Source organism: Paroedura picta, chromosome 1 (genome assembly GCF_049243985.1).
Source record: "Paroedura picta isolate Pp20150507F chromosome 1, Ppicta_v3.0, whole genome shotgun sequence".
NCBI classification, from domain to species: domain Eukaryota; kingdom Metazoa; phylum Chordata; class Lepidosauria; order Squamata; family Gekkonidae; genus Paroedura; species Paroedura picta.
This window is the reverse complement of record NC_135369.1, coordinates 59,216,413-59,229,131: the sequence shown is the minus strand read 5'-3', so window position 1 is coordinate 59,229,131 and position 12,719 is coordinate 59,216,413.

Genomic DNA, 12,719 nt, shown 5'->3' with positions numbered 1-12,719 from the left:
CCTTGGCTTCTTTTTACTGATGTTGGAGGACATGGGCTTGCCTCTGTGTTAGATAATGTATACAGAAAGGTTAAATCAGCTGTGCAGGAAAAATAAGAAAGGATTTGGTGGCACTTTGATAAATAATTTGTTCACATGGAGATTTAATCTGCTGTAGGGGCCAAATTGATCCCCAAGAAAGGGAGAGAAATTTGAAAAACTGGGGATTTCACTCAGAATTACATCAATTGCAAAGTAAAAATAAACCCTCACACTTCATTAAACTCTCCTTGGCCATGTAGGAAGAGAACAGGAAAGATTCCAAGGAGATAATACAGTGTTGTGAACTTGATCTCATATTCATTTCGCTTTCCTGTTCAGTTCAATGGGAAGTGAAGAATATCTAACATCAAAAGAGTTTACACTTTTTAGAAAATGTATGTGTGGGGAAGGCATAATATATCACAGGGCATTTGACCTCGATTATACTGATGAATACATGCAGTTGTAGAAGACACTGTAGACAGCAAAGCATTATCGGTTCACACCCTCATCCCTATATACATGCACACTTCTGTAGCAGTGCAATCTGGCACCCTGGTCTAAGCCAATTGTTTGGATGGGTGTTTTAAACATATATATATTGTCCAGAATGTTTGGAGAGATAGCTATGTCTACAAATGCCGTGAAAACAACTCTGGGAAGGTGGAAGCAAGCATGTTCCTCATGTATCTATCATACTTACTAATAGGGATTTCCTGTTTTAATGTGATAGAAAGTTGCCTGGCAGACAAAGAGGGCTTGATCCATCCTGAATGAAGCACTTGCTAATTTCTGCTTGCTTCAGTGGGATAGGATTGAACTCATATATGTAGCACACTTTCTAATTTCTCAATTGAAATATATGTAGCACATTTTCTAATTTCTTAAAGTGTTTTTGTATAAATCATAGAGCTGGAAGGAGCCCTACAGGCTATCTAGGATCAGCCTAAAGCAGTGGTCCCCAACCTGCGGGCCGCGGCCCGGCGCCGGGCCGCAAAGGCCATGGCGCCGGGCCGCGGCTCCCTCTCCCCGCCCCCCCCCCCCCGCAGTAAAAAACTTCCCGGGCCGCAAGCTTGCGGCCCGGGAAGCTTCTTACTGCGGGGAGGGCGGGGAGACGGAATCAGGGGTGCGGCCCGATCCGCGGGTGCGGCCCGCGGGCGCGGCTGGGCGCGGCTCGCGGGCGCGGCCCGATCCGCGGGTGCGGCCCGCGGGCGCGGCCGGGCGCGGCCCGATCCGCGGGTGCGGCCCGCGGGCGCGGCCGGGCGCGGCCCGATCCGCGGGTGCGGCCCGCGGGCGCGGCCGGGCGCGGCCCGATCCGCGGGTGCGGCCTGCGGGCGCGGCCCGAAGCGTGGGCGTGGCCCGCGCGGTCCCTGCGGGCGCGGCCCGATGCCCTGCCGGTCCCCAGCCTGATAAAGGTTGGGGACCACTGGCCTAAAGCATCCACCCAAAAAAGGGTCAAAATAAGGGAAATGTGCTTAAGCCTCTGGAGGGTAAAACATCTTGTAAAAGTGAATATTAATATTATTAAAATTAAAACCCAAGGCTTAAAATATAGCCTCATTAAAATCCAAGTGTACATTCATAGTAATGCCACCACTGACCAGATGCGTTTTGGCATCCCTGCCTTTATTAGCAGTCAGACATAAATAAAGCAGCATACATAAAATACAGGAACAGACATGTTAAATATACAGTTGGCTCCTTTACATACAGTGATATAATATATTAACTATGTAGGACACTAAGGACCTTAATCGATTCTGTGGACCAGAAGGCCAAATAAAATTATTTGAGGCCTCTTGTGTTTCTAAAGCAGGCCCAGTGTCCAGTGAGTGTTCTATAGGAGCCAGCCTTTCTCCAAAGTAGGCTGAGGTGACTAGTACTTTCTGCACTGGCTATACACTTATCAAGGGCAACCCTGCACAGAGCACATTTCCATAGTCCTTACTATTACAAAAGCATAGACTTCTGTAGTGGAAAAAGACTGGGAAATCAGGATCACAGTGAAAATCTAGGTGCAGAATGGTAAGCACCAGAACAGCCAAATGCTGTTCCCCAACCACAATCCAGGAAACAGCATTTAGAAAATACATCCATTCATAGCAAGCCCTTTAGTACGAAGGGTTGCATGCTGCATTGATCATATTCATTACCACATATGGTACTGCTGCTTCCCCTCTTATAGTGGCCCATCTAATTCTCTTGGCAGTTCTTTTCGCTATAGGAAAAATGTAGTGAATAGTTTAGCAGAAAGAATAAAATCCATTCTGGGGAAATGAAAGAATGAAACAGGGAAATAACTTGCTTCTTTATTTTGATACTAGTTTCAAAGCCCATTTATAAAAATGGGCTTTGAAAGGGGAGAAGGGGGAAGGGTAACGAAGACGCTCCGACCCAGTCACCCATCCCCTCTCCCAGAGTGCGGCCCCAAATCTGACCCCGGGCTCCTCCCTCGGAAGGCGAGACAGAATCCCAGGCGCACTCACCGGGTTCGCGACAGTCCCGTCCCTTGACGCCGTGGGCGTGCTCCGGAGGTAGGCAGAAGCCCAGGGCGGGCTGCAGAGGCGGCGGCCACGCGGGCTTCCAGTGGGGCCAGGCATTTCGTTGGCGCTGCATCCAGCATCGCGGGTCTTGCCGGCGCCAGAGGCCAGCGATGCGCGTCCCTGCGCGCCAGGCCGGCGGGTAGGGAGCCCCCGCCAGCAGCGTGGCGGTCATCCTCGTTGCATGTTGGGTCCCTTGGCTCTCGGCGCAGGCGGTCAGGGAGACTCCAGCAGGGGAAAAAAGCTCCCTAGACCCCGGGGAAGGCGCTCCGCGGCTCTGCGAGCTGCGGAGTGCCTTCCCCGGGGCTTGCGGAGCCTTTTTCCTTTCCCCCCCCCCGTTGCGAAAAAAAGCTCCCCAGGCCCCGGGGAAGGCGCTCCGTGGCTCTGCGAGCCGCGGAGCGCCTTCCCCGGGGCTTGGGGAGCCTTTTTCGTCCTCCCCCCCAAGCCTCCCGGCCGGCGGAGCAGCCTCGCGGTGTCTATGACGCCGTGAGGCCGCTCCGCCATCCGGGAGAAGGCGGCCAGGCCCCCCCGCCCCCCGAGGCTCTCCCAAGCCTTCTCCCGGCCGGCGGAGTGGCCTCGCGGTGTCGTAGAAGCTGCGAGGCCGCTCCGCCGGCCGGGAGAAGGCCGCGCGGGCGACCGCTCACCCGTGGCTGCCTGCTTCAGCCGGGATGGACACTAGGAGTTTTTATCCTGGACAGGGCCCGCCCTAACTCCTCCCACAGTGCCCTTACTGCTTTATTCAGTCCGTGGCGCTCCGCGCCACAGGGCTGTTTAAAGATTATGTTGCCAAACTCACTCCATATATGTGGCATTTAACTATTAGCAAACAACAAGAATGTTACTTCTGAGATGATCACCAGACTTTCCCTAAACTGGCAATTCCCTGTGCATGACCATAAATTAAAACAACAACAACAAAAACAGTACTATTTGGTTAAGTCTAAGGATCAGTAACTACCATCTTTTTAGTCTTGTCTGGGCAGAGTTTCACTTTCGTCATCCATTTATCAAAGAAGAGAAACCTTGATGCAGAACTGACTGGACTGCTTTGGAATCTGCCCAAGATGGTCAACCAGCTCTGAATGATCTCTCCCAGTAGCTACATTCAAACATCAAATAACAAACAGGACCCCTCGCCCAAAAAAGAGCCCCATTGATAACTCCCAAGTTTCTGAAAGCAGTTCCAACAGCTGCTGTTTTCTGGATTCTCTTGGGTAGGACAGGAACCGATTCCACGTGGAGGAGGCAATAAGGGAGAACTTTGTTTGGAAGGGGGTGCTGGTTACTCTGTGAGCCTGGACAAACGTCTTAAAAACCCAAATATATATTTAGGCCCTTACACTCGGCTCTAAGCAAATAGATTCAGGTAGGCAGCCATGCTGGTCTGAAGTGACAGAACAAAGCTGAATTCTGGGTATAACTTTCCTTAGACAATGTCTAATTTAAACATGGACAACGGTACTAGAACTTGTGATAAACCCAACTTTGCAGCCACATATACCCAAACAACAAAATCAACTCCACCAAATCAGGCTTATTCACTTACTCATCTTCTAACATTGTATATGCCATTAAATGTCAATAATGCTCTCTACATTTGATAAACAAGTCAAACCTATGCCAAAGAATAAATGGACGCAAATCTAACATCAAGAATAGCAAAATTTAGAAACCTGTAGGAGAACGTTTCAGTCTCCCAGGGCACTCAACAGGAGACCGCAAAGTAGCTGTTTTATTGCAAAGGAATTTCAAAAACAGATTGGAATAGAAGACTGCTAAATTACAAATTATTACAACAATTCAGGAAAATGGAACCCCCAGGGCTTAATAGGTATCTTAACACACTTGTTGTTGTTGTTTGGTGCGAAGTCGTGTCCGACCCATCACGACCCCATGGACAATGATCCTCCAGGCCTTCCTGTCTTCTACCATTCCCCGGAGTCCATTTAAGTTTGCACCTACCGGTTCAGTGACTCCATCCAGCCACCTCATTCTCTGTCGTCCCCTTCTTCTTTTGCCCTCGATCCCTCCCAGCATTAGGCTCTTCTCCAGGGAGTCCTTCCTTCTCATGAGATGGCCAAAGTATTTGAGTTTCATCTTCAGGATCTGGCCTTCTAAGGAGCAGTCAAGGCTGATCTCCGCTAGGACTGACCGGTTTGTTCGCCTTGCAGTCCAAGGCAGTGGTCCCCAACCTTTCCGAGGCTGGGGACCGGCAGGGCATCGGGCCGCGCCCCCGCGGAACGCGCCCGTGCGGGCCACGCCCGCGGATCGGGCCGTGCCCGCGGGCCGCGCCCACGCCGCGCCCGCGGATCGGGCCGCACCCGAGCCGCGCCCGCGAGCCGCGCCCGGGCCGCGCCCACGGATCGGGCCGCGCCCACGGGCCGCGCCCGCGGATCGGGCCGAGCGGGCATGGCCCGCACAGGCGCGGCCCGGCCCTGATTCCCTCTCCCCGCCTCCCGCAGTAAGAAGCTTCCCGGGCCGCAAACTTGCGGCCTGGGAAGTTTTTTACTGCGGGGGCGGGGCGGGGAGAGGGAGCCGCAGCCCGGTGCCATGGCCTTTGCGGCCCGGCACCGGGCTGCGGCCCGCAGGTTGGGGACCACTGGTCCAAGGGACTCGCATGAGTCTTCTCCAGCACCAGAGTTCAAAAGCCTCAATTCTTTACGCTCGGCCTTCCTTATGGTCCAACTTTCACAGCCATACATTGCAACTGGGAAGACCATAGTCTTGACTAAACGCACTTTTGTTGGCAGGGTGATGTCTCTGCTTTTTAGGATGCTGTCTAGATTTGCCATAGCTTTTCTCCCGAGGAGCAAGCATCTTTTAATTTCTTTGCTGCAGTCCCCATCTGCAGTGATCTTGGAGCCCAGGAAAATAAAATCTGTCACTATCTCAATTTCTTCCCCATCTATTTGCCAGGAATTGAGAGGGCCGGATGCCATGATCTTCGTTTTCTTGATGTGGAGTTTCAAGCCAACTTTTGCACTCTCCTCCTTCACCCGCATCAACAGGCTCTTTAGTTCCTCTTGATTTTCTGCCATTAGAGTGGTATCATCTGCATATCTGTTGTTGATATTTCTCCCTGCAATCTTGATCCCAATTTGTGACTCCAAATCCCGCCTTTCTCATGATGTGCTCCGCATACAAGTTAAATAGGCAAGGCAACAATATACAGCCTTGCCGAACTCCTTTCTCAATTTTGAACCAATCAGTGATTCCATGTTCAATTCTCACTGTTGCTTCTTGACCTGCATATAAGTTTCTCAAGAGAGAAATAAGATGCTCTGGTATTCCCATCTTTTTAAGAACTTGCCACAATTTGTTGTGCTCCACACAATCAAAGGCTTTAGCATAGTCAATGAAGCAGAAGTAGATGTTCTTCTGGAACTCCCTAGCTTTCTCCATGATCCAGCGTAGGTTGGCAATTTGATCTTTAGTTCCTCTGCCTCTTCGAAATCCTGCCTGTACTTCTGGAAGTTCTCGGTCCACATATTGCTGGAGCCTAGCTTGTAAAATTTTGAGCATAACTTTGCTAGCATGAGAAATGAGTGCAATGATGCGGTAGTTTGAACATTCTTTGGCATTGCCCTTCTTTGGGATTGGAATGTAAACTGACCTTTTCCAATCCTGTGGCTACTGTTGAGTTTTCCAAACTTGCTGGCATATTGAGTGTAGCACTTTTAGTGCATCGTCTTTTAAGATTTTGAATAGTTCAACTGGAATGCTGTCACCACCCCTAGCTTTATTGTTTCTCAAACTTCGTAAGGCCCATTTGACTTCACATTCCAGGATGTCTGGCTCCAGGTCAGTAACTACCCCATTGTGGTTATCAGGGATGTTAAGCTTGCTCTTGTATAGTTCTTCTGTATAATTTTGCCACCTTTTTAAAATCTCTTCTGCTTCTGTGAGGTCCCTACCATTTTGGTCCCTTATCATACCCATCTTTGCATGAAACGTTTTCTTCATATCTCCAGTTTTCTTGAAAAGATCTCTGGTCCTCCCCATTCTATTGTTTTCTTCTATTTGTTTGCACTGTTCATTTAAGAAGGCATTCTTATCTCTTCTAGCTTTTCTCTGGAATTCTGCATTCAATTGGGTGTATCTTTCTCTTTCTCCCTTGCCTTTCACTTCCCTTCTCTCCTTAGCTATTTGTAAAGCTTCCTCAGACAGCCATTTTGATTTCTTGCATTTCTTTTTCTTTGGGATGGTTTTAGTTGCTACCTCTTATACAATGTTGCAAACCTCTGTCCATAGTTCTTCAGGCACTATGTCTATCAGATCTAATTCCTTAAATCTATTTGTCACCTCTACTGTATATTCGTCGGGGATATGATTTAGTTCATACCTGAGTGGCCTAGTGCTTTTCCCTACTTTCTTCAATTTAAGCCTAAATTTTGCAACAAGAAGCTGATGATCTGAACCACAATCAGCTCCTGGCCTTGTTTTTACTGACTGTATAGAACTTCTCCATCTTTGGCTACAGAGCACATAGTCAATCTGATTTCTGTGTTGACTGTCTGGTGATGTCCAAGTGTAGAGTCATCTCTTGGGTTGTTGGAAAAGAGTGTTTGCTATGACCATTGTATTCTCTTGACAAAATTCTACCAGCCTGTGCCCTGCTTCATGTTGTATTCCAAGGCCAAACTTGCCTGTTATCCCGGTTATCTTTTGGCTTCCTACTTTAGTATTCCAATCCCGCATGATGATAAGCACATTTTGGTGTTGTAGGGACTTAACACACTATACATGCTAAATAACTCAGTTCTTGTTTATGCCCAGTATTAAATTAGTTGGTCCCAAAGGCACCACAGGACTCACATTTTGTTCTCACATTTGTTTGTTAACTTTTTAATTATCTGCATGCTAATTTGAGGCTATTCACAATGCTTGTTGACAATCCAGTTTTAGCTATACAGTAACTTATGCATCTTGACTCTAATTAGCCCTTCTTGGCAACTTGCCCCTCCCCAGTTATATGTAATGGCTGAGGTAATTTTGTTTCAATGTATCTTCCAGAAGGGGAAAAATATTTCCCTCAAAGCATGCCCACGCTATTGTCACTTTTTGCCTTTTAATTTAGAATTGTTTTAAGAAGAAGATTTGGATCTTATATGTGGCTTTTCTCTACCCGAAGGAGGCTCAAAGCGACATACAGTCGCCTTCCCATTCCTTTCCCCACAACAGACACCCTGTGAGGTGGGTGAGGCTAAGGCCCATTATGCACGGGGGGAATAGCGCACATTTGGGGTGGAATGGCGGTGACTAAAATCACCGATAACGCACAGTCCCGGCTGCAACCGGCCGCAGATTTGGTGCATGCCGCCGAAAAAGCCGAGTTAGCGAAATGCAGAAGAAAGCACAGCTTCCGGGTGACTGGGGCGCAACCAGAAGCGGCGCCGGGGTCGCCACATGCATAATTGGTTACTCTGGGTTTTGCCGCCATTGCGTCCTGTCCCGTGCATAAGCGGTTTGCTTCGCTTCTTCCCCCTCCGCGTTTTCCATGTGACCCGAAACCGCTGTTTCGGCGGCCATGCATATTGGGCCTAAGTGAGCCCTGATATCGCTGCTTTGGATCTTTTCGCAAAAGCGTAAATCTGGCCCCAAATAGCCACTTCTTCACATGCCTGAGTCAGCCTTTGACTGGTATAGTCAGAATTTACAGACATATAGAATGCTGTCCTAGGCCATGTTACCATGAACAGTTGAATGGTCTGCAAAGCCACAGGAATCCCAGGATCACTGAATAATTAGATTTGGATTTTTTAAAAAGTTTGTGGCTATAGTAAATCCCAAGTAACATTAAGGACAATGTCTATGCATGCACAGGGACTGCAAAAAACCCTTGATGATCCGAAAATGTATTGGGTATCCATAGCAATCCACAGTGGCATAGAATCATAGACTCATAGAATCCCCTGTTACAGCAACAGCCATATTTAAGATTAGGTGATTTCAGGGGGAGGGGAAACTGAGCAAGCATGGAGGAAGGGGAGAAGGGAACTGGGGCAAGCAGAAGAAGGGAAAGAAAGCACAGGTGGAGACAAAGAAGCAGGGACCAGTGATAGAGACGCAGTTTCTCCTCCAAAAAAGACTTTGCGGGGGCCCCTCTTGTTAAAGATATATTCCTAGCTGTACTGGAGTCAAGACTTCTTCTCCAGGTAGCTCCTGTTGCTGCTGTCAATAGAGCACTGTCAATAGAGCATCCACACAGTGGTTTCCATCACATTTTCTTTGCTTCAGCTTCCCCGTTGCTATCATTCCTCCTCTCAATAAGGAACTATTTTCTGGCTGTAAATATAAATTTGTCAGTAAATGACAGATTACTTGTAGTTTAATGGTCAGTTTGGTGTAGTGGTTAGGAGTGCGGACTTCTTATCTGGCATGCCAGGTTCGATTCTACGCTCCCCCACATGCAGCCAGCTGGGTGACCTTCGGCTCGCTAGGGCACTGATAAAACTGTTCTGGCAGAGCAGTGATATCAGGGCTCTCTCAGCCTCACCCTTCTTTTTCTATTGCAACAATGCATTAATTCCCAGCTTTCATTTTTAAAAGTAAATATGTAGCCCTTTGTAGCCCCTTACAAAGTTATAGAGGATTGCATCTTAACTCTTTTAATTTTAAGAAAATGGCTAGATACTTTTTAAAAACTGGAAACTAGATTTATGTAAAGGGACTTATTTCTCACTGGGACTCAGGGACTTAGGGTGGATTACACAGAATTAGTCAGTGCAATCCAACAGGTCATTTGTTTGTTTGTTCATTTATTCATTCGCTGCCCTTCCTCAGAGGCTCAGGGCAGTTTACAACAATTTAATAAGCAGTGAAATAGAATTTAATAAACAATGAAAAAGGACTGGAACCAACCAGAGACAGACAGAGACACAGAGAGAGACAGAGACAGAGAATCATAGAATCATAGAGTTGGAAGGGGCCACACAGGCCATCTAGTCCAACCCCCTGCTCAACTCAGGATCAGCCCTAAGCATCCTAAAGCATCCAAAAAAGTGTGTACCCAACCTTTGTTTGAAGACTGCCAGAGACAAAGAGAGAGACAGAGATGGACAAAGAGAATCAGAGAATCAGATCGTGCTGCCCGGGCAGTGGGGAAAGGCTCCAGCCGGGGGGGGGGGAGCCCTTCCCCGCTGCTCAGGGCAGCGTGGCTGCTGGCTCAAAGACCCGGCAACTCCGCTGCCCAGGCAGCGGGGAAAGCCTGTCGCCTGGGAGGGGAGGGTGAGGGGGGAAACCCTTTCTGGGGGGGGAACCTCCAGCTCCCCCCCACACCCAACCCATGGACCCCTCCCCCTCCTTCTACCCCCCTCCTTCCCCCCCTCTGCCCCATCCCCTTCCACGACACCTTCCTTCCTTCCTTCCTTCCTTCCTTCCTTCCTTCCTTCCTTCCTTCCTTCCTTCCTTCCTTCCTTCCTTCCTTCCTTCCTTCCTTCCTTCCTTCCTCACTCTCACTCTCACTCTCACTCTCACTCTCACTCTCACTCTCACTCTCACTCTCACTCTCACTCTCTCTATGCCTGCCTATCTTCCCTCCCTCCTTCCAAGTGGGGGGCCCTCCTGCACCCACCCACTGCCCGCTAGCACCCGCTGTATTTTTCTTACAGCGGGTTTACATTCTAGTAACATTATAATACTACAGCAGTCTTGCAATATGCAAGTTGGGTTTTTTGAAACCCTACAGTGGAGGAGGGAAAGGGCTGAGGCAAGGGGAGTCTGGGGAAAATAGTTGTTTTTGTAGTTGCAATGAGATTTACCCGGACCTTCTCTGTGTGGAAGCAGCCCATGTTTGAAGCAGAGTGCAGCAAAGCAGGATGAATAGAGGATGACATTGGGTGAATGTGTGTGTGTGTGTGTGTGTGTGTGTGTGTGTGTGTGTGTGTGTATATATGACCCAGCAGTAGCAAAGGCAGAACATCTGTGTGATAAACAGCCCAAAGGTATCTTGGTGTAGGGATTATTTGTATAGAAATTAATTATGACCAAATGCAATTCATTCTCTCAAACAGGGAGGGGAGCTGTTCAAGCAAACTTCCCACTGAGCAGAGCTCTGCTTGCCTCCTGCAGGCTCCGGCTACCCACAGGGTGATCTGCTGCCTGAATGGACATGGTTTAAGAAAACACTTCTGAAAAGATGGGGACAAGATGGGGTACTGTCGACTTTCTTTTCTAGAATGACAGCAAAATAGCCTCCTACCTGGCATTACAAGCATGGATACAAAAATTATAATATTTACTAGGGGCAAAGCCCGTTGCATCCAGGAATACAACGGGCACTAGAGTGTGGGGGTGGTAAAAGGAAGACAGGAGTTGTTGATTCTGGTAGGACATGTGGATGCATGGGTGTGTTGTTTGGGTTGTGGTTGCATGGCTGGGCATGAGGGTGTGTGTTTGCAGAGAGTTGTGGCACAGACGGGCATTCAGGAGACTTTAGTAGGTTTTAGAAGAGGACTGACAGGGGAGAAGCATGGCGTGGCTGTTGCATGCGTTGTTCAGAGGAGGATTTCACGGTACATGATATTCTTCATCACAACAAGTTCAGACTGCAGGAGCTGTGGTGTGGAATGTGCATTGAGTGTGGGAGAGGACTGACCTTTGGGAATTGTGGCATAGTGGTTACAGATGAGCTTTCCAGAGCCATGTCTTCAGATATGTGAACGGAAAATCAGACTGGAGATTCTTCTTAGGGGGAGATTACATGGCAACCAATTCCCCCCAGTTCTGTGTTCAACATCATTTCCCTTCTTGTCCCCCTGCCCTAATACACATGGGGTACTCACATTACACAGGTGTCCACCCTGCTCCTTTGTCTCCAGTTTTTTACTGTTGATATAATTTTATGTGCCCACATGCTTCTTTCATAGTTGCCCCTTAGAAGAAGATGAGCTGGATTTTTGTACCCTGCTGTTTATTACCCAAAGGAGTCTCAAAGTGGTTTACAAACACCCTTTCCCTTTCTCTCCCCACAACAGACATCCTGTGATGGATGTGAGGCTGAGAGAGTTCTGAGAGAACTGGGAATGGCCCGCTGTCACCTGGCAGGCGACAGGTGTTGTGAAGCTGCATACAATTGCCTTCTCTTCCTCTCCCCATGACAGACACCCTGTGAGGGAGGTGAGGCTAAAAGCTATGAGAGAACTGGGAATGTTCCACAGTCACCCAGCAGGCCTCAGCTGTCTCTAAGCAGTTTAAAATTGCCTTCTCTTCCTCTCCCCATAATAGGCACCCTGCAAGGGGTGTTAAATCATGTAGAATTCCCTTCTAAAGATGTTTGTGAATTTGTTCTTGTTCTTAATGCTGTAACATCTGCAAGGTCAATTTTTGCTCAGAATTGGAAGAAGAACATAATCCGAAAGAAAGAGGATTGGTTAGAGAAATTAGTTAACCATATTCATCTATGTAAACTAACCTGTCTACTACATGTCCAAATGTCTGATAAATCTGGAAAATTGAATGCTTTCCTATCTAGAATAAGAAATTAATTAATTAATGTATTAATTAAGTAATGAATGTTTTATAACAGTTTTAGATTCCAGAATGTTGTCTGTATTAGTTTTATTTCTAAATTTTTAAATCGGAAATCATTCTTCTAAAAGAGTCAGCAGCAGACGGCACACCTGGGAATTGTGAGAACCTGGAATCAAGGCCTTCTGTTCACTTCATAGCCTTGTTTTTCTCTTTCTGCCCCATTCTCTTCATATGCATTTGCTTCTCCTGTTGGGAATTGCTCTGAGAGCTACTGGGTTAGATCTTCCAGTAGTACAAAGAATAGCCACCTGTGCTTTGGCTTGGTATTACTGGGGCAGGCTACTATATTTAGATCTATATTGTAGATGATTGCATAGAATGATGTTTGGATAGAGGAATTTAGTCAGAGGGCTTCTTCAGTTGTAGCTCTCTTAACCTCTACCATGTGGAACGACCCATTCAAAGGAAGCCATGGCAAAATCTCACTAAAATTGTCTGCAGGGAGCTGCTATTTATTCATCCTATGGCATGTATATCATGTAGCCAGGAGATCTGAGGGTGGTCTGGCAGCCAGGGAAGGGATGTTGGAGGTAGTTTGCCATTGCCTGCCTCCATGTCATGACCCCTTCTGTTCCTTGGAGGTCTTCCATCTAAATCCTTGGAGGTCTCCCTTCCAAATCCTAGCCA